Here is a 24,402-nt window from a genome sequence, read left to right as displayed (position 1 = left end):
TATTAAAATTCGTGATTAGGGTACTAATTTAAGACTACTTTGTTGAATGATGCTACTAATCTGGGCATTCTGTTTTCAGGTGTGTATTTGAAGTTTCGCACATGAAACTTGGGTTTTCTCCGTGTTGTCTTGATGTTGTGTGTATTGGTAGGACACCTTATATTAGCACAGGCCTATGGTTTGCCGAATGTGTTTATAATAAGCAATGTGAAACTAGATGGGACAGTGTAAAATGTGTAAAAATATTTATTTGTATACTGATATGTGGAATCCAGATTAGAGGCAGTGTAGCTCTTAAATATCCACTTACGTGAGAGCCTTTGAAAACTCTTGCGTTGAAAAATGTATTTTGGTGCTGGTTATATTGAGGCTTTTGTGTTCTAGATTCCCCATTGTATATTAATTATTTATTTTATTTAATTTCGGTGCCTTGTTTGTAATCTGCACCTTGTTCCTGACCTCTCCCCTCTTTTTTTATTATTTTTTTTTTATTTATAAGCATATTCTTTCTTAGTTATACAGTTTTTTTTTTTTTTTTTTTCTTTTTTTTTTTCTTTTGCAGATTTGTATGGAATCTTTTGTGTTTTAGTGTGTTGAATTCTTTATTAAGTTGGGTGATTGATTTTTGCCTGCGTTCAGTCAAAGTATAATTTGGGATTTACAGATTCAGATAACATTTCTGTCTTGAAAGCCTTCTGTTCAGTAAAGTATAATTGGTTCAAAACTATATTTTTTTTTTTATATTTTTTTGTTTTTATAGAGGTACAGTCATTTGTGTATGAGGACATCTTCAAGTAAGGGTGACATGTTTCTCGGGTATAGTGCAAATGTTGTAAACATTGCCAACATATTAGATAAGGGCTTAGGCTAAACGTATAATATTTGTATTTTCATTGTAGCTTGCAAAGAACCATATCGAGTAAGTTTACTCAAAACTTTTTTTCAGAATCTGACAGCTCCTACCTTGAGCTGGTGTTCTGCTTGTAAGTATAGACTGTATTTTATAAAAAAAAAAACATCTTGGTTGTTCTTTTTCAACCCATCCCCTGGTATTTATATGTGTATATATACGTATATAACCTATATAAAATTAGTGAGTGTGTTTTGTTACAGCACATTCCTTGAAACTTTACCTAACGTTTCTCTGCCTTGATTTCAGAATCTGGTATGTAGCACCTGTGGGAGACCAGCGGTTAAACGGGAAGGTCGTCCTAGACAATAGAATAATCAGAGCCAGGTGGCAAAGTAAGTTTCTGAAGACATCTCGAGTTTTAAAGGTAGTGATTGCTTGGTGAAAGTCTAGTCACAGAATTACCTGAAGGAACAGCTACAGGAAACCGACTGACTGCCTGGCAGTGCATTCCTTAGAAAACTGAATAGAGTAGTAGTCCTTCATGCCAAACTCCAAAATTCACCAAACCCCCCCACTTTTTATTATTTTATTTTTTTTATTTTTAACATTATTCTTTCTTGATTAGACGTTTTCCTTTGGTTTCAGATTTGTATGGAATCTTTTGTGTTTTAGGTGTGTTGAATTTCTATGTTTAGTTGGGTGATTGATTTTTGCCTAGTGTTCAGTAAAGTATAATTTGTGGATTTAGAGATTCAGGTATCATTTCTGTCTTGAAAGCCTTGTATTCAGGAAAGTATAATTGTTTTTCAAAATTTTTTTTTGTATATTTATAGGTTCAGGTTTCATTTCTGTGTGAGGACATCTTCAAGTAAGGGTGACATGTTTCTCAGGTATAGTCCAAATGTAATTAGTTTGAATCTCCTTTTAACTATGTACTGATATATTTTTGGTAATAGAAAAAATTCACTGAACTTCTTAAACATTGCCAACATATTAGATAAGGGCTTAGGCTAAACGTAGAATATTTTTATTTTCATTTTAGCTTGCAAAAAACCACATTGAGTAAGTATACGCAAAACACTTTTTTCAGAATCTGACAGCTCCTACCTTGAGCTGGTATTCTGCTTGTAAGTATAAACTTTTATAAAAAAACTTTTTCAACCCATCCCCATTTGGTATTTATATTATATGTTTATATATATATAATATAAAATTAGTGAAAATATTTGTTACAGCACACTTCTTGAACTTCAGCTAATGTTTCTCTGCTTTGATTTCAGAATTCTCTGCCTTGATTTCAGAATCTGGTATGTAGCACCTGTGGGAGACCAGCGGATAAACGGGAAGGTCGTCCTAGGCAATAGAATAATCAGAGCCAGGTGGCAACGTGAGTTTCTGAAGACATCTCAAGTTTAAGGTTGATTGCTTGGTGAAAGTCTAGTCACAGATTACCTGAAGGAACAACTACAGGAACTGAATTAGGATAGTAGTAGTCCATCATGCAAGACCCCAAAATTCAGCAGACCCCCCTCCCCCTTTTAATAATTCACTTTCTTGGTGCCATAAAAATGTTTGGAAAAAAGTATGCTTACCTTTCATTCCTGCTTGTTTCCTGGCCAGAATTACCCGGAGGATATTTCTAAATTGACGTTGTCTACTCCACTCCCTTGAAGTTGTTTGTTGCAGAATTTACCAATTGTTCAACTTTAGGGTAGAGGCTCACTATCTAACCTTTGATCTCTTGAGTTTGGTCTTTTCAATATTTAAACCGCCTTACTCTATGATAATTCTAATGGCTAAACTGCATTTTTCAAAATGTTAGCCATTTCTCTCTTGGTATATAGCTTGTTTTCTTAACATTGTAACTTTTCTTACTAATTTTCACCCTTTCCACTTGATGTTAATAATAATGATTATTATTTCCAGACCTCTGGAGTCCTGTTTAGATATAACTTGAATTTTTTTTTTCTTTTTTTATAACTCGAATTTTTTTTTCTTTTTTTATAACTCGAAACTAAATAGACACCATTCACGAAACTCCATATGAGACTGCAGAGAAAGTATACAAAATCTTCACTAAGTAAATACGCTTTATCAGTTTAGTTGGGAAATGTTCCTCACTGCTTTTTACTGTACCTTATTTTGGCCTGAATTTCCCACATGGTATATTTCTTTTTTACCATTTTTGTAACGACTTATAGTTTTCTGTTGGTCTTTATCTTCCTTTTTGAGCACATACGAATTGTCCCTTCTTAATGCCCACATGGTATATTTCAGTTTTTACCATTTTCGTAACGACTTATAGTTTTTCTGTTGGGTCTTTATCTTCCTTTTGAGGACATAAGGTTTGTCCCTTCTTATCAAACGATGTAGGTGCACTGGAGTCTTATCACATCACCCGTGTGTGTGTCTATTGATTTCAGACCTTGCATAACTCAAATTAACGTGGATTTATTGATTTTCCTTTTTTATGAGTTTCATTAAAGTCGTCCTGGTTGTCTTAGATTTAAATATTTTTTCTTATGCAGTTCAGCAGCTGTACTTTTGTCTGTTACCTTAACGTTCAGTTGTTATATTCCGTGGTTTCCTCTTCCTCGTTGCAAGCTACCTAACTAGGGTGGTGGTAAACAATAGTTTGTTTTGTTTTGTTTTAGAATGATGGTGGAACTGATATTGGGTGAGAGTTCGGGCCTTACTGTCTTGGACCATGGGCTCGTTATGAGGCATGTAAGGAGGCAACTGCCAGGTAAGTTCTTCTCTCTCTCTCTCTCTCTCTCTCTCTCTCTCTCTCTATCACAGAGGGTGTATAAGATGTGACGAGGAGAGCATCTTTTCAAAGATGTGAAGGCGGACTACAGAGACTTTTCGTTTTGGCTTAGGCTTCGTACTTCACTCACCGGTACTTCACTCACAGCCGGTTACCTGATTCTTCTCTCTCTCTCTCTCTCTCTCTCTCTCTCTCTCAAATATAGAGTTACAGCACATTTCTTGAACATCAGCTAATGTTCTCTGCTTTGATTTCAGAATGTGTATGTAGCACCTCCGGAGACCATCGGATAAACGGGAAGGTCGTCCAGGCAATAGAATCAATGAGCAGTTGGCAAAGTAAGTTTTCTGAGGACACCTAGAGGCAAAGTAAGTTTGAGGACATCTCAAGTTTGGAAGAATGTTGATTGCTTTGTAAACGTCGAGCCACAGAATACCTGAAGGAACGGCTACAGGAACTGGACTGACTTGACAGTGCATTCCTTAGAAACTGAATAAGAATAGTAGTAGTCCATTATGCAAGACCCCAAAATTCAGCAGACCCCCCTTCCCCTTTTAATAATTCACTTTCTTGGTGCCAAAAGTGTGCGAAAAAGTATGCCTACCTTTCATTCCTGCTGGTTTCATGGTCAGCATTTACCTGGAGACATTTCAAAATTGACCCTGTCAAACACCACCCCGTTGAAGTTGTTTGTTGCAGAATTTGCCAGCTGTGCAAACTTTAAGGTAGAGGTTCACTATCTAACCCTTCATCACTTTTGTGCTTGCTGCTTTCAATATTTTACAACCCCTTCTCTCGCATATTGGCCGTCGCGTGTGGTATTGAGCTCTTATGTTTTTCTTGTATACTTTTTTCTTGTTTCTGTTATGATTTTTTTGCTATTACATGACTAACATTGATTTTTTTTGCTATTACATGACTAACATCTGATTTTTTTTGCTATTACATGACAACATCTGATTTTTTGCTATTACATGACTAACATCTAATTTTTTTTGCTATTACATGACTAACATCATTTTCGTATGTATGCGATGTACCACAGTATACGGGCTAGGAGAGTACCAGTACTATGTAGGTCAGACGAAAAAGAACAAAACCTTTTGCACTTAAAATAAGTTTCGCATTATTAAATACAATACACAGTCATTTGCTTTATTGAAACACCACCAACCACCACCACCACCACCACCACCACCACCACACCACCACCACTACTACTACTACTACTACTACTACTAACTACTACTACTACTACTACTACTAGAATGACATCTAGAGGTATTAAAGATAAGCCAATGAAGATTGAACTTGATAATGATTTATGCGTTGAGCTTTGGGTGAAAGAGCTCTGTCGGAAATAATTCTTATAAGTTAAAATAATTCAGGAATTATCCAAAATGATTAAAACTAAAGTAGATAATGTAGGGCATAAGGTTTTGGGAACGTCGTTCAATGCGAGACCATATTTTTGTGGTTGATGGCTTTCCTTAATGACATACTGTATCTATGCTTCTCATGTATTCTCAGGGTGTTGCTGTATTTATGGTTCTCATCCTCCATCCTTTGGTTATTATTCTCTTATAAAAGCATCGGCTTTTCCTTTCTCCCAGGATGTTGACGGAGTCGTCGTAGAGTCGGGGGTGGACCGTAGAGGGGGTTATATATACCTAGAGTGCGATCTCCAATTGAATCTATTTTGTAAGTAATCAGTAGGTTAGCCAGGTTCTTTAGGGTTTTAATAAATGTTTTTTGTGAAAGTTTGTGTAAGTAATCTGTGAAAGTTTAGTTTGTCTTGTGAATGTTATTGTTTAATTTAAGTATTCAGTGAGTGTTTAAGAGTTGAGTAAAAATGTTAGAGTAGCAAATCAGTGGAAATGTTAGTGAGCTAAGTGGGTTTAGTGAATTAATGTTTGATAATTATGTTTAGTGAGTATTTAGAAATTAGTGAAAATGTATTGCCAGTGTTAGTGTTTAACGTATGTTTAGTGCATAAGCAATCAGTAAGTGGTTAGGCTTTAGTGAATGATTAGTGAGTATTCATTGAATGTTTGGTAAATGTCTTATGATTAGTCGCGTGTGGGTTAGCGAATGCTAGCTGTGTGTATTTTTGTATAGTGAGTAATGAATGGATGTTATTCACTGATAATCGAGTGTTTAGGGTTTTAATGAACATTCTTTGGCATTTAGTGAGTATTTTAGCATCAATGAGTTTTTTGTTTTGGTTTTTAGTGTGTAGGTGATTACTTTGTGGATATCTCCGTGCTAAGTGAATGCTTAGTAATTGATTGGTGTTTAATGAAGTTAAGAATAAGTGAGTGTTTAGTAAATGGTTACTGGGTGTTTGAGGTATAGTGAAGTGCTTAGTGTTTTATGAGTGTATAGTGTGCCTAGTGTTTAGTAATGTCTAGTGAGTGAATTTGTGTAGTAACTGTGGATGTTTTATTGAGTGAAAGTTGGCATTGTGAATGTTAGTGGTTTAGTCCAATGCACTTGTTTACTGTTTAGTTAGTCCTATTATCCACCTGGACAATTTGAGAGCTCCCCTGTATAGCTGTTGGGAGATGTTTATACATGTATTAGAGGTAGGGATATTTGGTATTCATTGCCCCTCTGAATATCTTTTTGAATTAGTTTTTAAGTTGAGTACCACCATGATTATTTATTTAAGAGGGTTAAGGCATTCCTTACTTTATCTTATGCAAGATTAGGACCACTACTTTTTATTTTATGCAAGTTTAGGACCACCACGGTTAGGTGGGAGGTTTAAGGCGTTTTCTTACTTGATCATACGCCGGTGAGCAAGAGTTTGGGTTTGGAGCAAACTGTGGGGGGAGAGGTTACAATATTTAATTTTGGTGTTGCATACCAAAAAACACCCCCCCCCCCCCCCCCCACAAGGTTCATTCAATATGAAGGATTTTTTTATACAGTCTCTCTCCTCTCATAATATGCCTATATTTGGCCTCCCTCATTTTTTAATTGCTTTTTTTTATTATCACAGTTGAATATAAAAAAAACCGGTGGAAGACCAATGGCCTTGATATCAAGTCTGCCTAATGCGAGTAGCCTATAATAATAAAATCCCCTTTCATTCAAAGGTAAGAAACGGGCGTAGTTTATGGTATTTAAGCTCTTGTATATTTCTTATACGTAAAGGTTGTTTTTTCGTGTTACTTTGTTAATTGTTATGGAAGTTTTCGCTATTACATGGACTAACATCACTCGGTAATAATCGAACATCATTCTATTATCAAAAGTATTGCGCTTCTTCTGTTGACAGTTTGTTTCCTACTTACGGAAGGAGGAGAACTTTCACGCACGCATTAAATGTAAGTTCGAAGTATAATAAATTTTTTTTTTTTTCTTAATAATTTTTCTGCAATGTCTGCTGTGTTCATTCTCTCAACATTTAAAAATCATTTGTATATGTATATACTATTTGAAACTATATGTATTTAATGAATTACACGATTCTTCTTCCTCTCTCTCTCTCTTCTCTCTCTCTCCTCTCTCTCTTCTCCTCTCTCTCTCTCTCTCTCTCAGGTTGTGCGAAAGGGATGGGTGAACCCATGTTAATTAAATAAGATTAGCGTGATATTGGGAAAAACGCCATTCTTTTAGGGTTACCCATGACTCGGGAAGTGTGGGATTTTTGTCTGTGTTTTCTTGAATGCCATAATGGCTGATTTCTGTTCAGAATTAGCAAAACGGTATTTCCTGCCTACTTATGCGTCTCTCTCTCCTCTCTCTTCTCTCTATCTCTCTCTAAGTTGAGAACTTTAATTAGTTTATTGTGTGTGTGTGAGAGAGAGAGAGATGAAATTGGACCGTGTGCTTCTCGGTCTCTGAGCCAGCAATTCTTTCTGTGATGCCTTCGTCGGCCAGTCCCCAACCAACCCCAATCGTTTCCGTTTCTACAAAAAAACACAACCCCGCCCCCCCGTTCCCCCTCAGACTTTTTGAGGACACCCCTGAACACGTGTTCAGCCAAGGAAGTTGAAAAAGTTACCTAGAAACTAAATATTGCGACAGAATTCAAAGATTCGAATGAAGTTTTTCTCATATTTAAAAACCATTCGTATCACTGATGAAACATCCTAAAATCGTGCATTTCTAACCTACATCTCGAAAAGGAGACAGACACACAAGCAGTTTTTGTTTTCTGTTGCCATACTTGGTATTTCAAACTTAGAATTTTTTTTTTTTTTTTTATTCACGGGAGCAACGGTGTCATAATAACTTGTTCACTGGTCACCGTACACAGTAGCCCATTTCCTACACAAGTTAACGTTATAATTTTAATAATTAACAAATATGCACTTCAAAGAAAACCCTGACACAAAACGTTACATGGCATGTGCACATGCCCATTTGCTGTTGACCAATGATTTTATCTGTAATCGTCTTTGTTATTTTTCAGGGTGGTTTAGTGTATTGGTTATTCAGAAGATGAAGGAAACCCATTTATATAGAAAACTTCCAAAGATTTATCATCACTATTATAATATTGTTAATATTATCAAAGATTATTGTCATTATTATAATTATTGTTAAACCAAACAAAAACTTCTTTCAGTTTTCTTCTGAAGATTGAAAAAAAGAAAAAACCCACAAAATCACTTTTGGTAACTTGTTTACTTCTGTAAATACTTGGAAGTAAAAAAGCAAGTTACAAGTGATTTTTTGGGTTTCTTTTTCAATTATTGTTAATATTATTATTAGCTACAGCAAGGGAAGAGGTGTAAGGTTAAACTTATAGGGTTCTACTTTTTTGTGGACGAATGAATTTTTTTTTTTTTGTGTTGGGGGGGGGGGGGTTGTGTGTTTTGTTAAGGTGGCTATTTTCCTACGAGATAAATAGGTGTAATATTAATAATAATAATAGTGTAATATTATAACGTCAGGTAATTTCCTTTTTTCTTAAAAACTAGAACTGAGTGTTGGTTGTATGTTCATCCAATAGATGGCGTTGGTTGTCCATTCTATCATCCTTGGGTGTTGTTGCATTCGCTTTAATAGATGGCGGGTTGGTTGTTTCTGTTTGTTATTTTAGTGGTCCTTGGGTATACTTATCGTGACACACTACCTTCAACCTTGCCTTGCCTGACATTATCTTGCCTAATTGGGTGTCTTGTCTGTGTTTGACATCTTGTCTTAACTTGTATGGCCTGTTGGATGTACCATTTTTAGTTTTACGTACCTGGTGCAAGATCTGTCATCATGGATCTACATCTTCAGCCATCTAGACAATTTCAAGAATGTACCCACATTCCTAAACCACTACTACCATCTTCAGCCATCTAGATAATTTCAGAGTGTACACACATTCCAACCTACCGTGTCAATCTAATTACTATTATAAGTTATTCATATTTATTGAATAAATTAATAATTTTTATAATTAAAATTTTCACCTTTATACCAGTCTAGCCAAAGTGTTATGTAAACAAGCGCCATAATATATTTCCCATCTATGCAAACTAAAGCTTGACAAATAATAATAAACTTCATTTCTACAGTACGTTGAGTCTATGTTGGTCTACAGTGAGGACAGCGTCCTTATAGTTAGTGTTTTAAAGCCTTATTCCAACCGGAATTTAAGCTGCTAGATTGGATTCCAACTGGGAATTTTGTTTTAGGTTACTTATAACTAGATTGCAACCGGAATTTTAGGTACTAGACTGGATTGCAAACTGAATTTTAGGTACCTGATATAATTTTAGGTCTAAAAAACCAAAAACCATTCTCTCTCTCCTTCTCTCTTCTCTCTCTTCTCTCTCTCTCTCTCTTATTCCGACTTGCCATACTCTGGTCAGATTAGTGTTTAATTTCGACTTTACCATAAAATATCAAAATAAACCTATACATCTTTAGTTTTTAACGCTTTTTATCCCTTGGGGACTAATCCATTATGGTTATGCCTATATATATGATTAGCAGTTTTTGACTTTGAAAAATAGCCCCAGTAACCGGGATCAGTTGATGCAGTGTGTTGATGCAATGTGGATGGTTAGGTATAATTTAGTCGTTCAAGAGGTCGTGTTAATGGTAGATAGGTTACGTTATCGTTATGTGTGAGAGAGAGAGAATGAAAATGAAATTATAAAAGTGAGAGAATTTTAACATATGCCGATTATGTGTCTGAAATAATTTTTAAAATATGTTTCCTTTTTAGGGTGTAGAGCTCCCCGCCCTCACGACTACTGTAGGGAGGACTGCACGGCACTCATTCAGTGTAAGTTTAAGTGATCCAATTATAATATTATATTCCAATCATGTTTGCAATGTCTGCTGTGTTCATCACACAATCTCTTCGTCTTCCCTTCTTCATTCTACCCCGCACTTCCCTTTCCATCGTATGTCTTCCAGCATGATGTTCTTCACTTCGTAACAGGTTGTCCAAACATCGAAGCCTTCCCTCCTGTATTTTCTTATATATTTTAACTATCTTTGGCGACAAATAATCAGGGCGTAGTGGAAAGGTTCCACCAAACCCTGAAATCTATTCTTAAAAAAGTACTGCTATGAGCAAGGAGAGGATTTGGGATAAAGGGCTTCCCTTTGCTATACGTAATCATCCAAATTGTTCCACGGGTATCTCTGTTCGAGTTGATTTTTGGATACTAAACTATGTGGTCCTCAAGAAATTTTCCTTGAATTGTTGACATAAAGAATTGATTAAGAGTTTAATCATAAAGAATTGAACGTGGGCGAGTTCTTTGAGGACCTGAGAAGGAGATTATCGACAGCCTGGAAATTTGCCCAGGATCATTGAGAATTGTCTAGGGCCTCAATGAAGGGAAATTATGATAAGAAAAGTAATGCACGTTCGTTTGAGCCAGATGAGGTTAGGTAGTGAGTACGTACAGACGCGGACAATTTTCTGGAACCTTGGAAGGTACACCGGAAATTATCTGATGTTATTAAAGGTGGGTACACACGTGCGACCGAACCTTGTATTGTAACCGATTCTTGTAACAAAAACGCAAGTGTGGACGGTTCCTCGAAGCCGAACTCCGAACCCGCGAGGTTCGAGGCTCGGTTCGCCCTCCGTCCCGCCAATTGTCGGTTTTTGGGCCCCGCATCAAAGGGAGGTCTCTTTGAACGTTACGCCATGTGTGGAGGGACCTGTTTATGACACGCGTAACAACAGAGGTTGCTGAACTTGTTAACACCGACTATGAACAAGACCGTCCATAGTAGAGTCCCTTGTTTTGGTCAGTCAGTACTGTATATGTCTACCATGGCTGATTGAAGTGACGATGAGGTCCCTTCAATTTATTAGCTATTACGAAGAAAAGACTCCACTGTGGCCAGAAAACTAATTGGAATCTCAGTCAGCGAGTAATTCCCGACCACTGTCATTCTACCCTTCTAGTATATAAACTTAATTGCCACATCTTCTTTTATTTCGCTTCATCTTCGTTAAATAATGTGTATAAATGTACGCGGCAGCTGCTACTTGCATGGTTGGCCTTCGTCGATAATCAACCCGGACAGAGAACAGACTGGTGATCGCAGTGGATTGAAATGAAGTTACGTGCTTAAACGTGGTTACGGTTTCGTCCTCTACATTTTGACACCTTGTAACCGTATATGCGTAAACTCAGTTACACATACAAGGTTCGGTCTCTCACGTGTGTACCCACCGTAGGTGGGTACACACGTGCGAACCCGAACCTTGTATTGTAACCGATTCTTGTAACAAAAACGCAGTGTGGACGGTTCCTCGCAACCCGAACCCCGACCCGCGAGGTTCGAGGCTCGGTTCGCCCTCCGTCCCGCCAATTGTCGGTTTTTGGGCTCCGAATCAAAGGGAGGTTTCTTTAAACGTTACGCCATGTGTGGACGGGACCTGTATGACACGCGTAACAACAGAGGTTGCTGAACTTGTTAACTACCGACTATGAACAAGACCGTCCATAGTAAGAGTCCTTGTTTGGTCAGTCAGTACGTATATGTCTACCATGCTGAGTGAAGGACGAAGAGGTCTTCAATTTTATTAGCTATTACGAAGAAAAAGACTTTACTGTGGCCAGAAACTTCTTGGGAATCTCATGTCAGCGAGTAGTAATTCCCGACCACTGTATTTTACCCTTCTAGTATATAACCTTGATTGCCACCATCTTCTTTTATTTCGCTTCATCTTCGTTAAATAATGTGTTAAATATACGCGGCAGCTGCTACTTGCATGGTGGCCATCGTCGGTAAACAACCCGGACAGAGACAGACTGGTGATCGCAGTGGATTGAAATGAAGTTACGTGCTTAACGTGGTTACGGTTCGTCCTCTACATTTTGACACTTGTAACCGTATATGCGTAACTCAGTTACACATCAAGGTTCGGCTCTCACGTGTGTACCCACCTTAAATTAAATATGAAGTGGAAGCTCTTGGGACCAAACGGAAAGTGCCGGATATTCCATATCTAGACAAGCAAAGTCCTTATCGATTAAATCCATTAAAGCGAGATATTGTCGAGGAGGAGATAAAGTTATGTTGGAACATGATTTAATTAGACCTTCGGTAAGTCCTTGGAGTTCCACCTTTGAACTTGGTAAGGAAACCTGACGGGCAGTTTCGCATGTGTATGGGACTTCTGCAAGGGCAAGGTGAATATCAATATTAAGAATGACTTTCCCTTTGCCACGCATCGAGGACTGTCTTGATCGGATAGGGAACTGCTAAAAAAGGGGGTTATTGGCAGGTTCCCCTATCTAATTGAGCTCGTGAGATTTACGCTTTTGTTTAATGCCCTTTGGGATGAAGAACCCAGCGTTTGATGAACAGTTATATGTGGTAAGTTTTGACTGTTCCCCAGGAAGGATTGGTGGCAGTGGAGGCGAAGTAAATCAAATCGCCTACTAATCTCTCTTCGTGACTACGATAAATATATTAAGCCAGGATGTCGGTGAGCATTTTGGAAATTGTGTGGTCCTGGGTGGGTTCCCTGATGCAGTGGTTTCTGCTGGAAGTAAGTGCATTCTTCCCAGGGTATCACAAGGTGACAGAATTGGCAGTGGAAAAGCTCCCCATCCCTTCAGCTTATAGAATGAGGATAAACTAAACTCCGTAGCAATTATTACTCACTCGGCTTACAGATTGAGGATAAATTAAACTTGAGTAGTTTAGAGGCATTGGTGGGTCTCCAAGTAGTTTAGAGGTAGAGACCCGGGTCTGTAGGTGGTGGTAGTAGCAGTGGAAGTAGTATTAGTTTTGTACATCTGATAATTAATCCTGATAGTGACTATAAGTTTTATTGAAGCTCTGAAAGCTGAATTGAAAAGAATTAAGAAAAGGGTACGGATGATTTAATAAAACCAAGGTTCTGTGAATAGAGGTTTGATGTAGGGTTAGTCGTCCTAGTGAATGTGGTACCTACAAAATATCAGAATGATGATGTCCTTAGGTTAGCACATGAGGAATTACTAAAGCCCCTTTGCATACAAATCCTGCGATTGGAGAGCCTTTTGCAGAGATTGTGTTGTGGTTGGGCCATTTCCCAGAATTGAATCTGGATTTACTCATCTTTGTTCATAAGCAAATAAACCTTCGGTCTTGAAATTTGTCATTTCAACTATATTGGACAGTCAGGTTTCCAGAACTTTTCGTATGAGGAAAATTACAGCGAAGGTGGTTTCCAGGTATGGGTTGTCTCATAAAATTCAAACAGATTGTGGCACGAATTTCACGAGCAAGATGTATTTCGGAGTAAATGTGCTGAAGTGGTCATTGCATCAGCACATTACCAGTGTACCTTACCACCCAGAGTGTCTGGCCTAGTGCTAGTGGAAAGGTCCCACCAAATCCTTAAATTTGAGTTGATATTTGGACACTCAGTACGTGGTCCTCTTGAAATATTCCATGAATTGAATCAAAAAAATTGAATGTGGGTGAGTTTGTTGAGGATAATTTAGAATCGTCTCTGGCCTCGATGAAGGAAAATAATGATAGAAAATTAAGGCAGGCTCGTTTGAGCCAGGTGAGTTTCTTTAGGTAGAGAGTACAGACTGACAATTTTCCGGCCTAGGTTACAAAGGGCCTTGGAAGGTACCCCGTAAATTGTCTGATGTCAACTATGACGTGGAAGCTCCTAGGATCAAACGAAAGTGCTGGATATTCTATATCAAAATACAGGCAAAGTCCTTATTGATTAAATCCAGTAAAGCGTGATATTGTCGAGTGGGAAATTGATTAGACCTTCGGTGAAGTCCTTGAAGTTACTCGATACCGCAAGGTCAATACTAATACTCACGTGGCCGTTGCCACGTATCGTGTATAACTAAAGTCGATCATTTAAAAAAGTTATTGCCAGGTTCCCCCTATCTTGATCGAGCTCGCAAGATCTCCGCTTTGTGATGCCCTTTGGTCTTTACGAATGTAACGTAATGCCCTGTGGGATGAAGAAACATTTTTGGTAATTGCCAAGGGACAAAATTTCAATGGTATACTTAATGTGAGATACTTGTTACAAAAACTCACAACAGTATTGATGTCTTAACGGTTAAGTAATTTTTTTTTCTCTTCTCGCCTCGCCCTTCTCATTTCTTCTTCGTAGTGTTATGATTGAGTGGTAGAAAAAAATCTATTTTTAAAATACATGTCTTTGAGGGAGGAGGAGGTGTCAAATTAACTAATTTAATTTATTGATTTTCTTCCAGAAGTCTTTTATCAGCCTTGTTTGTTCTTATTTTCAATTAATATTTTTTTAGTTTTGTTCCGTGATCCCTCCTCCCGTTGCAAAACTACCTAATTATCGCGTAACGAATTTTTTTTTTTCTCCAATTGCGGTGGAACCAAGTGCTGTAAGTGGAGGCATTCCAAAGTGACTATTGGTCTCAAGCCCTTTGAAGGCGAAGGCATACCCGCCTGAAGATATGAGGAAGACCCTGACATGTTCCCGACAACTGGGCCGCAATCTGTTGGGACTGCATACCTCAAAGGTCTGAGCATTTACGAGATCATGATAAAAGACCGGAAGCAGTCCTCTGTAGTACTGAAATCAGTGGCGACCCTTTGGAGAAGGAAATCATATAACCATTGTTCTTTGAGTCACCTGTCTTTAATAAAACGTACGCACGTAAAGCAGTAGTCTGCAACTTCAATCATGGCTTTAAAGGAAACTAAGAAGGGATTAGAAAAAATTGAAAATTACGAACTTGTTTCGTTCTACATATTCAAAGGGGGGAGTAATCTTATTTTTTCTCGAACGAACAAGAGTCATTTTTATTTTTCTTTAAAGCGACAATTCGTTCATATATGTGACAGTTTCTACTTCATTGTATGTCTGGTCTCGAATCTTTGCATATTACTGCTGTGAAAGTTGCAAACCTTTCGTGAATAACTGCTGTATACCCTCCTTTTCCTAGCAAGGATAATGCGTTAATTAGCATTTTCCGCTCGGTGGCTTCCTTGGCACCAGTGCCTCCACTTTTGCCCAAAAACACGTCCGTCTATCAATCCACAAAAAGCAAACTTAAACTTACACTAAGACTGGGCTCAAACTCAGGCGGTGCACTGTGGGCATTACTAAAGGGGGTTCCACCTCCATTGAATTTTGTACAGGAAATTTCTCTCTCTCTCTCTCTCTCTCTCTCTCTCTCTCTCTCTCTCTCTCTCTCTCTCGTGTTCGTTCTTTCGTTAGCTAGTTATCTCTATCCTGTCTCGTGGAATGCCTTAGATGGGTCTTGAGAGCTTCAGAGAGCTTCAGCGTTTTAGAAACTTCTCGAAGGCCACTTGGAAGTGAGGGGATTGGATAAGTGAGCAGCTGGAAATGAGCAGTATGCCAATCTAAGGGGGGAGCTGGGCAAGGTTTTTATTTTTTTCCCAGTGCTTAATGTCATGCAGAGGTTGTCATGGCTGAGAAACTGTCGTAAGTATGAACGATTTCTCTTGTTCTCACAAGAAATAAAATAAGTTGGAAACAAATATGTTTACGAACTATAACTTTATTTCCCATGGAAACTATAAGAATGAAAAAGTGGCTAAACTCTTCAGTGTGCAAAATCATATTACATTGAAACTAAAAAAGAAACTGCTATAACGCTACAGTGCAAAGTCATAATGATGAACTTAACCTGTTCCTGTACACGAAATGGAGAAATATATTCAAATTAATGACTGGACGTCTCTGGCCGATCACAATTATAATTGGTAATGATTCTTGTGTTAATTTTACTATTAATATGACCGCTTTTATCATAATTTACCAGCCGCTGACTGTTGCTAAATAGTCTAATATATAAAAAAAATTATATATATATATACTTAATTTTCTTTACAGCGTGTTATACCAGAATAGAGCTACGTATATCTTCTCTGTTTATCGTAAACACAAATTCTAAAGTAGCATCAAATATAATAAGCGCTTTTCAATGATACATGCAAAGTTCTTTGCCTAAGACAACATAAATATACTTTTAAATATGACAAATAGTCAATAAAAAAAAAAACTACGTAATTCAAAGACCAGCACCAAGTATTTTGAAAAAAATTATTGCTATCATTAAAGTTATTAATATTGGCATCCCAGATCCGAAGCTGGTAGCTTAGTATTTTTAATTTATAGACTAATATCGTGTGTAAATACACCCAATAAACACACTATAGCCTTGCTAGAGGTTGAATGAGTGATGTTACGTGATTCTCTCTGTTACTATCCCGAGCTGGACACATTCCCTGGGCCAGCCTGATGTCCTGTGGGTGCTGGGCGGGGGATTCCGGAATCTTTGTAACACCCAAGCCTTTCGTCTTGAGACCAGAGAGACAAGAGATAGATTCATTTCTCCTTAAGAGAAATGTTTCTTGTAAATGTGAAACTTGAATTGTACAAGACGTCCGTTTTTCATTAAGTCTCTCTCCTCTCTCTCTCTCTCTCTCTCTCTCTCTCTCTCTCTCTCTCTCTCTCTCTCTCTGAGGGACCGACGTTTAATGTTATTTGAATGTGACATGGTGTGACGGCATATTGTTAAATTTGTACATATTGGTGAACCATTTAATTATTTTGTCCTGTTTAGTTAACTGTATAACTACCATTTGAATACGGGATCACTTGTTATATTCTGCGATTTTTTGTCTCCTTCGGACCTTTTCCCTGGCTTAAAGTTAGTCTCACTCTGGTCTCTTGCGGGAGGAGGAGGGTCGAAGGAGCTGCCTATTTATTTTTGAGTATTTTCTGTATATTTTTTTTCAATATTTGAATGAGGTTTATTTTCTTTATTTATGGGTGTGATTTATAGTATTGTTCTGCTAAGGGAGGAATGTTAGTTTTACTTACCTTTTGTGTTAATATATTAATTATTTCGTTACTAAATTTTCATTTATCCTTTCTTAACATGTGTTACAAACTTACAGAACCCACCCATCCGTGTCCTATTCTTAAATATTCAGTGATGACCTAATTAAGTGTGTAACATAATTTGGGGGCCTGTCCGGGATACATTCTTCCTTTTAATGAGTAATTTGTCAAGTGTTGTGTGTTCTCATTCAGAATATTGTACGTTGTGAGCCATCTGAATACCTGTTATTTTCGATATTGTATTTTATGAAGTGTTGCGCGCCCGCTTTGAAATAGTGTCGGTTTATGTTATAGTGCAGTGCCTGTTGACTCGTTATTCCCAGTATTGTTCGCTTGTTTCTTCTCTCCCCACCGAGACTCGCCCCGAGAGCAAAACTCGTTAGCTCTTTAATCTGTTATAAACTTTGATTATCACAGCTGAGAATTCGTGTAGTTACTCCTATTGATTCAAAGCCCGTTTTTATTGTATTGCATGTGGGGTAAAGTATAAACCTTTTTCCTTTTTGCCTGGCGCACGAAATGCTTAAACTGTCAATTTTAGTCGCTTAGAGTAATAACTATTGTTTGTTTGGACCAGGCAAGGTTATTCTTTCTCCACTATTTGACTAGAATCGGGAAATTTCCCCCGTACACTTAGCCTTTTAAAAACCGTATTTTGTTATCTTCATTTATTTGAAATACTGCGTTTTGAAGTGAACAAATTGCTTATAGACGTAATGTGAGTTACCTTGCGTTCATTTGTGATACAGGAATTCAGATAGTTTATGTAAGGAAGTTTTTGTTTCAATTTCACAATGGCTAGTTTTGATGATGATAAATTTGCTGGTTAATCCTTCTGCTGAACTCTCCACAATTCAATATGCAAAGAAGAAGGATCTTTTGGAGTTAGGTTTACGTTTGCAACTACCAGTTAGAAGTAGCATGAAAAAGTCTGAAATTCGAAATTTAATTCTTGAACATTACTTAAAGGCTAAAGAGGTAGGAGCTGAAGCTAGACTCTGGATAGTTGAAGACAAGGATACTTTGACTAACGAACAAAGACTCGAGTTTGAGCGAATTGCGGTAGAGCGCGAGAAGGAAGAGAAAAACTTAGAAAGAATAAAACTAGAGTTTGAAATTGAAAAAGAAAGGATTGGATTAGAAGCAGAAAGAGAGAGGAGAGTATTAGATTAGAAGCAGAAAGAGAGAGAGAGACTTCATTTCAGGCTGAATTAGCTGTAAAAGTAGAAAGGGAGACTATTGAATTGCAACTGAAAGCAGAAAGGGAAAAATCTGAACTTTCCGGCTCGATAACGGCAAGAAATTGATTTGCTAGAATCTCAAAATTAAGAGATTTTAGGAAGTGGTTAAAAGCTTGAACTAAAACTACCTTTGAACAGTTAGAAGAAAATCTAATAGTGTTGAGGAAAAATTTTTGTTAGAAAGCTTCCTTCGCATTTAATGTTGTACCTTTGTGACAAGACAAGAAAATGACTTGTTAAAGGCAGCTTCTTTAGCAGACACCTACTCCCTTGTACATAAAACTAGCAAGAGATTAGATCATATTGTAAAACCAAGTTCCAGGCAATACTCTGGGTGTTAGTACTGAGGAATCTAGAGTCACATGCTTTGCAAATATTGTAAGAAACCAGGTCATTCTATTAAAAACTGTAAAGCACCAAATTGTAAGGGTTCGGAGTTAAATAGTTATTTTAAGGATAGGAGTTTTGAAAGTTATCCAGTGCATAGGGATAAAACGTCTTTGCTGTGGTAACACATGAAGCTGTGGATTTGTTTGAAGGTTTCAAAATAGATGGTATTGGATCTTTAACATCCGATGGTGGTGAGCATAAGTTAAAAGATGTTACGTGACACAGGGGCATCACAAAGTTTGATTTTAAGGAAAGCAATCCCAGATATCAATAAGGCTTTAAATGGTGACTGTACTCTTGAGGGATTTAACTCTTAACTTCTCGTGGCCCCCTTGCAGACATTTATATTGATTGTCCTTTGAAAAAAGGTAGTGTCGGTAGGTGTGGTAGATAACGATTTTCCTGTGGAAGGAGTATCCTTCTTGTTGGGCAATGATCTGGCAGGTAATTTAGTTGTTCCAAATTTGGTGGTAACTGATTCATCCTAGTGAGGGAAATTATTTAGTAATGATGTAGCTTGTTGTAATTACTCTCACAGAAATCAAAAGACCTAGAATGCTCTGAAGTAGTAGAAAATGCAGTGGAAAATATTATGAGCAAAGCTGAGCTTATCAAAGCTCAAAAACAGGATGATACCTTAAGTAATTTTCGTCAGCAGGCGTCTCTAAAAGTGAAATTGATAAATCACCTAGTTTTTATTATGAATCTGGTGTGCTCATGAGATTTTTATCGCCCTGCTAAGTTATCTAAGCTTGACACTTGGGGTGAAAAGCACCAGATCGTTTTACCACTCTGTAAGAAAACTTGTTTTGGAGGTTGCTCATGGTGGGAATGGTGACTTAGGGATTCACAAGACTAATCACAAGATTCTTAACCATTTCTACTGGCCTAACATGAAAAAGGATGTAGCAGACTTTATCCGTACTTGCCACATTTGTCAGATTTCAGGAAAGCCTAACCAAAGTATAACCCAAATATCCTCTTCAACCTATTGTAGTTCCTGATGATCCTTTCATAGGGTAATTATAGATTGTGGTAGGACCTCTGCCAAAAACAAAAAAGGGTCACCTATATTTGCTCACCATTATGTGTCCTATACACGTTATCCCATAGCAATTCCCTTGCATAATATTTTGGCTAAAACTGTAGCTAATGCTTTGCTTAAAGTTTTCACACCTATGGAATCCCAGAGAGCTACAGTGCGACCGTGTTCTAACTTTACAAGTGACTTATTTCAGTAAAGTTCTGAAGGAACTGGAAATTAAACAAATATTATCCTCAGCCTACCACCCAGAGTCCCAAGGTGTCTTAGAACGCTGGCATCAGACTTTTTAAAAGTATGCTAAAAAAATACTGTCTCGAGAATAATGCACAATGGGATGAAGGGGTGGATTTTCTATTTGCCATAAGAGAAGCCCCACAAGAGTCTCTCGGATTTTCCCCTTTTGAAATGTTATTTGGAAGGTCGGTTAGAGGACCTCTTAGTGTAATTAAAGATGAGTGGTTGAGTGCACCCTCTTCCAGTCAAATTCCAGTCTGTTAAACATATATGGTCATAAGCTCCAGAAAATTCTTTGTGATGTTAGGAAATTAGCTAAAGAAAATCTCTAAGCTCGACAGTTTGAAATGAAAAAACTAATTTTGATAGATCTAGTAAAGTTAGAAAATTACTCCCAGGCGATTTGGTTTTGGCTTATTTTCCTGTTCATAGTTCTCCCCTAAAGTCAGTTCTTTGGACCATATAAGGTACTGAAAAATGTTAACAATAATACTTATGTAATTGAGACTCCTGATCGTAGAAAATCCACTCAAATAGTTCATATAAATCTTTTAAAAAAATATCACTGTAGGGAAACTGGACCTTGTTCTAGAGACTTGGTTGTTAATATGAATTAATATAGATTCTTGCATCAGAGAATACTTCTGCAACTGTGAACTCAATTGATGACCTCATACCTTCTTGGAGCCCAGAATCCAATTCAGAAGTTTTTACAAAACCTGGAAGTGAAAGTTGGATCCCATTTACCAGTGAAACATTCTCGAATAAAGGCTACAGGACTCTTAATAATGGTTCCTTTTTTTTTGGTGACTTCCCAGGAAAAGTACTGTGCTTCTGCATGATATTGAACTTGTCCCAGGTACGATGCCCATTCGTCAACCTCCATATCGTATGAGTCCTGATCGAAAAGCACAGATGAAGAGGGAAGTGGAATATTTACTCAAACATGGGCCTAGCAGTTCCAAGTAAATCTCCATGGGGCTTCACCTTGTCTTCTAGTACCAAAGGAGGATGCGGTAACTTAGGTTTTGCACGGATTACCGCAAGCTGAATATGGTAACTATTAAGATTCATATCCATTACCAAGAATAGATGACATCATAGATTCTGTTGGGCAAGCCAGGTACATGACTAAAGTGGACCTTTTAAAAGGGTATTATCAGGTAGCCTAACAGAAAGAGCTAAAGTCGTTTCAGCCTTCATAACTCCCATTTGGCCTTTTTCAATATGAGGTAATGGCTTGGTATCTTACCAATGCTCCGTCCACGTTTCAGAGGCTTATTAATGATACCATTAGAGATCTTGATGGTGTCTTTTGTTATTTGGATGACATCCTCGTAATCGGTGAAACTTTTGAGGAACATATTCCGTAGACTAGAATTGTTATTCCAAAGACTTTAAGCTAATTTAACAATTAACCTAAAGAAGACTGAATTTTGCCATGCTACTATTTCCTACCTAGGCCATATTATAGGTAGGGTGGGCATGTCCGTCCTAAGACTGCTAACATTGATGCTGTACTTGAGTATCCTGCCCCCACTTCTCAAAAATCACTACGGCATTTTTTGGGTATGACATCATTCTATAGGAAGTTTTTGCAAGAACTTTGCATCTGTAGCATCACACTTAACTAGCCTAACTAGCTCTAAGGTAAAGTTCATATGGACTCAAGAATGTCAAGAAGCATTTAATCAACTCAAATTATTACTCTAGCAACCCTGTCCTATGTACACCTGCTTTTAATAAACCTTTTTGTATCCAAGTAGATGCGTGTGATACAGGGGCTGGTGGAGTGTTGCTGCAAAAATCAGCGGGAGATGGTCTTCTGCATCCAGTGTGCTACACGTACCAAGTTCCTGTCCCATCAAATGTCTTATAGCACTATTGAAAAGGAGGCACTGAGTTTAGTGCTACGCACTGCAGAAGTTTGAGTGCTATCTCCAGGGAGCTTCTGAGATAGTAACCTACACTGATCACAATCCGTTGACTTTCCTGGAGAAGATGAAAGTTCACACAACCAGAGACTACTCCGTTGGGCTCTGTATCTACAGAAGTCCCCTGAAAATTCTCCACCTGAAAGGAAGTGATAATGTTATCGCGAATGCTCTGTCAAGAGCCTGAACCAAAGTACCTTCAACTCCTCACTCTTCCGAGCCACTCCGTTGGGCTCGGCCTTTTGGGGGGAGGTGTGACGCATATTGTTAAATTTTGTACATATTGCTGAACCATTTAATTATTGTCCTGTTTAGTTAACTGTATAACAACCATTTGAATACGGAATCACTTGTTATATCTGCGTTTTTTGTCTCCTTCGGACCTTTTCCCTGGCTTTAAGTTAGTCTCACTCTGGTCTCTTGCTGGGAGGAGGGTCGAAGGAGCTGCCTATTTATTTTTGAGTATTTTCTGTGTGTTTTTTTTTCAATATTTTGAATGAGGTTTATTTTCTTTATTTATGGGTGTTATTTTCGTATTATGGGTGTGATTTATAGCATTGTTCTTGCTAAGGGAGGAATGGTTTAGTTAGTTTTACTTACCATTTTGGTTGTTAATCATATTAAATTATTTGACCGTTACTAAATTTTCATTTATCCTTTCTTAACATTGTGTTACAAACTTACAGAACCCATCCGTGTCCTATTCTTAAATATTCAGTGATTAACCTAATTAAGTATGTAACACATGGTAACAGACCACGAGTTGTTTATGCGAAAATTATTGCAAAAACATTTATAACGTTCTTAGTGTTATGGCATCAGATGACATCTCCATGCTCAGTACTGCAGTAAAAAAGGTTGACAGGAGTCTCGCTAACGATGTATAGGCCTAAATTATATCCTTGCAATCATTTTCCAATAAGTGCTTTGTTTGCACTCGTCACTGGAACTGAAAGGTAAATTTGCGGACATAAAAGCCAAATGAAAACTCCATACCTGATTAGAAAAGTTATGATAATCATAATGGAATAATGAACTAGACAATAGCCAATGAAAGTAGAGCGAACGGTAGAGTCAAGCTTACAATTATAGTACTAAAGTCAACAAACCTTTTTAAAGACACTTGACATTTGCAGTTTATGAATTCTTGATTCTGTTAAGAGGTCGCGATATATTACGCAATGTCTACTGTATTTGATCAAGAATAACTCATACGGGCATGACCGATGAGATCTAAGAATTTTCTGCCTTTTATTTATTTGTCAAAAATGATAATATATACAGGAATGCACATCTGTAGTATTTAAACAACCTCGGAAGAAGAAGAAGAGATTCGGTGCAACTTCAGCTTTGAAAGTCTGAAGATACTAAGCCTGTTTAATTAAGCACTGATCGTCACATGAGGAATGAGAAGAGTTGTGGCAAATTCCAGGCATTTCGAGTTTTTCATGTCATTTCCCATGTCGCCAAAGGCAAGACAATTACTTGTTTATTGTAATTGTTTGCTACTACAATTAACCGTCATGAATGACTGAAAAACCATAGACATAAAACGCACCTCCCTCGGCGACCCACAAACTAATTTGTTCTTAGACAAAATAATGTAAGAGATATTATACTGCGTGAATATAATCCGTAACGTCACATCACTCCTAAAATAAGGACATCCTTGGCTTGCCACCACGGTGGCCGCGAGTTCGAATCTCGGGCATTCCAATGAGGTGTGAGAGATGTGTATTTCTGGTGATAGAAGTTCACTCTCGATGTGGTAAGGAAGTCGCGTAAAGCCGTTGGCCCCGTTGCTGAATAACCACTGGTTCCATGCAACGTAAAAACACCATACCAACAAACAAACAATTAAATTACTGATCTCTTGTGGAACTAACTCCTCTTGGTTATGAATGTAATGGCGACATATTTGCTTTATTAATTTAAGAAATTAAAAAAAATTATCATTAGTATATTTTTTCTATAGCTAATTTAGTTATGTTTAAGTTACTGATCTCGGGGAACTAACTCCTCTTGAGTTATGAATATGATGGCGATAAATTTGTTTTATTAATTTAAGAAATAAAAAAACTACGTCATTAGTATATTTTTTCCTGTAGCTATTAAGTTATATTTACGTTACTGATCTCTTGTGGAGCTAACTCTTCATGAGTTATGAATATAATGGCAACATATTTGTTTTATTAATTTAAGAAATAAAAATAAAAACAGGACTGGACTGAGCGCGCCCACTTCCTTTTCGGATTTCTTTCAGCAGGAAGTGCGAGGGTATGATTTGCCAACGACGGTCAAAGGGAACAGGAAGTGTTTTTAAATACCTTAAAAAGTTTTTCAGATACCCAGTCTAGTACGCGATCTTATATTCGTACATTTCTCAGCCAGTCTTAGCCTGGGATTCTTCTTAGAGGTTAATGGCCTTTATAACACCTTTTTATTTTTTTTTATTTTTATTTATGGTTTATTTTTTTTTTTTACAGCTCAGGAAATACAATGTTTTACGATTTCGATTTCACGCCTCAGGAAATAACAATTTTTTTTTTTTTATTTATTTATTTATTTTTTTTTTTTTTTTTTTTTTTTTTTACGATTTCGATTTCACAGCTCAGGAAATACCATAATATTGTAGTTA

The 24,402-nt window shown here is 37.4% G+C and overlaps 2 long non-coding RNA genes across 7 annotated transcripts in view; both read left to right on the top strand.

Moving 5' to 3' along the window:
- Positions 1–24,402, top strand: part of LOC135199272 (uncharacterized) — a 652,345-nt gene that overhangs the window by 418,813 nt on the left and 209,130 nt on the right. The gene's annotated exons all lie outside the window — the stretch shown is intronic.
- On the top strand, positions 776–3,600 carry LOC135199144 (uncharacterized). 5 transcript variants are annotated; one of them, XR_010310925.1, is made up of 6 exons: positions 776–983; positions 1,160–1,245; positions 1,687–1,743; positions 1,944–1,980; positions 2,155–2,240; positions 3,508–3,600. It is a non-coding gene; the product is annotated as an uncharacterized LOC135199144 (long non-coding RNA). The 5 variants fall into 5 exon arrangements; XR_010310923.1 differs by having other exon boundaries at positions 1,896–1,980; XR_010310926.1 differs by having other exon boundaries at positions 1,687–1,756.

This window comes from Macrobrachium nipponense, chromosome 25 (genome assembly GCF_015104395.2).
Source record: "Macrobrachium nipponense isolate FS-2020 chromosome 25, ASM1510439v2, whole genome shotgun sequence".
NCBI classification, from domain to species: domain Eukaryota; kingdom Metazoa; phylum Arthropoda; class Malacostraca; order Decapoda; family Palaemonidae; genus Macrobrachium; species Macrobrachium nipponense.
Note: the sequence above shows the minus strand (reverse complement) of the source record. Positions and strands in the feature narration are given on the sequence as shown.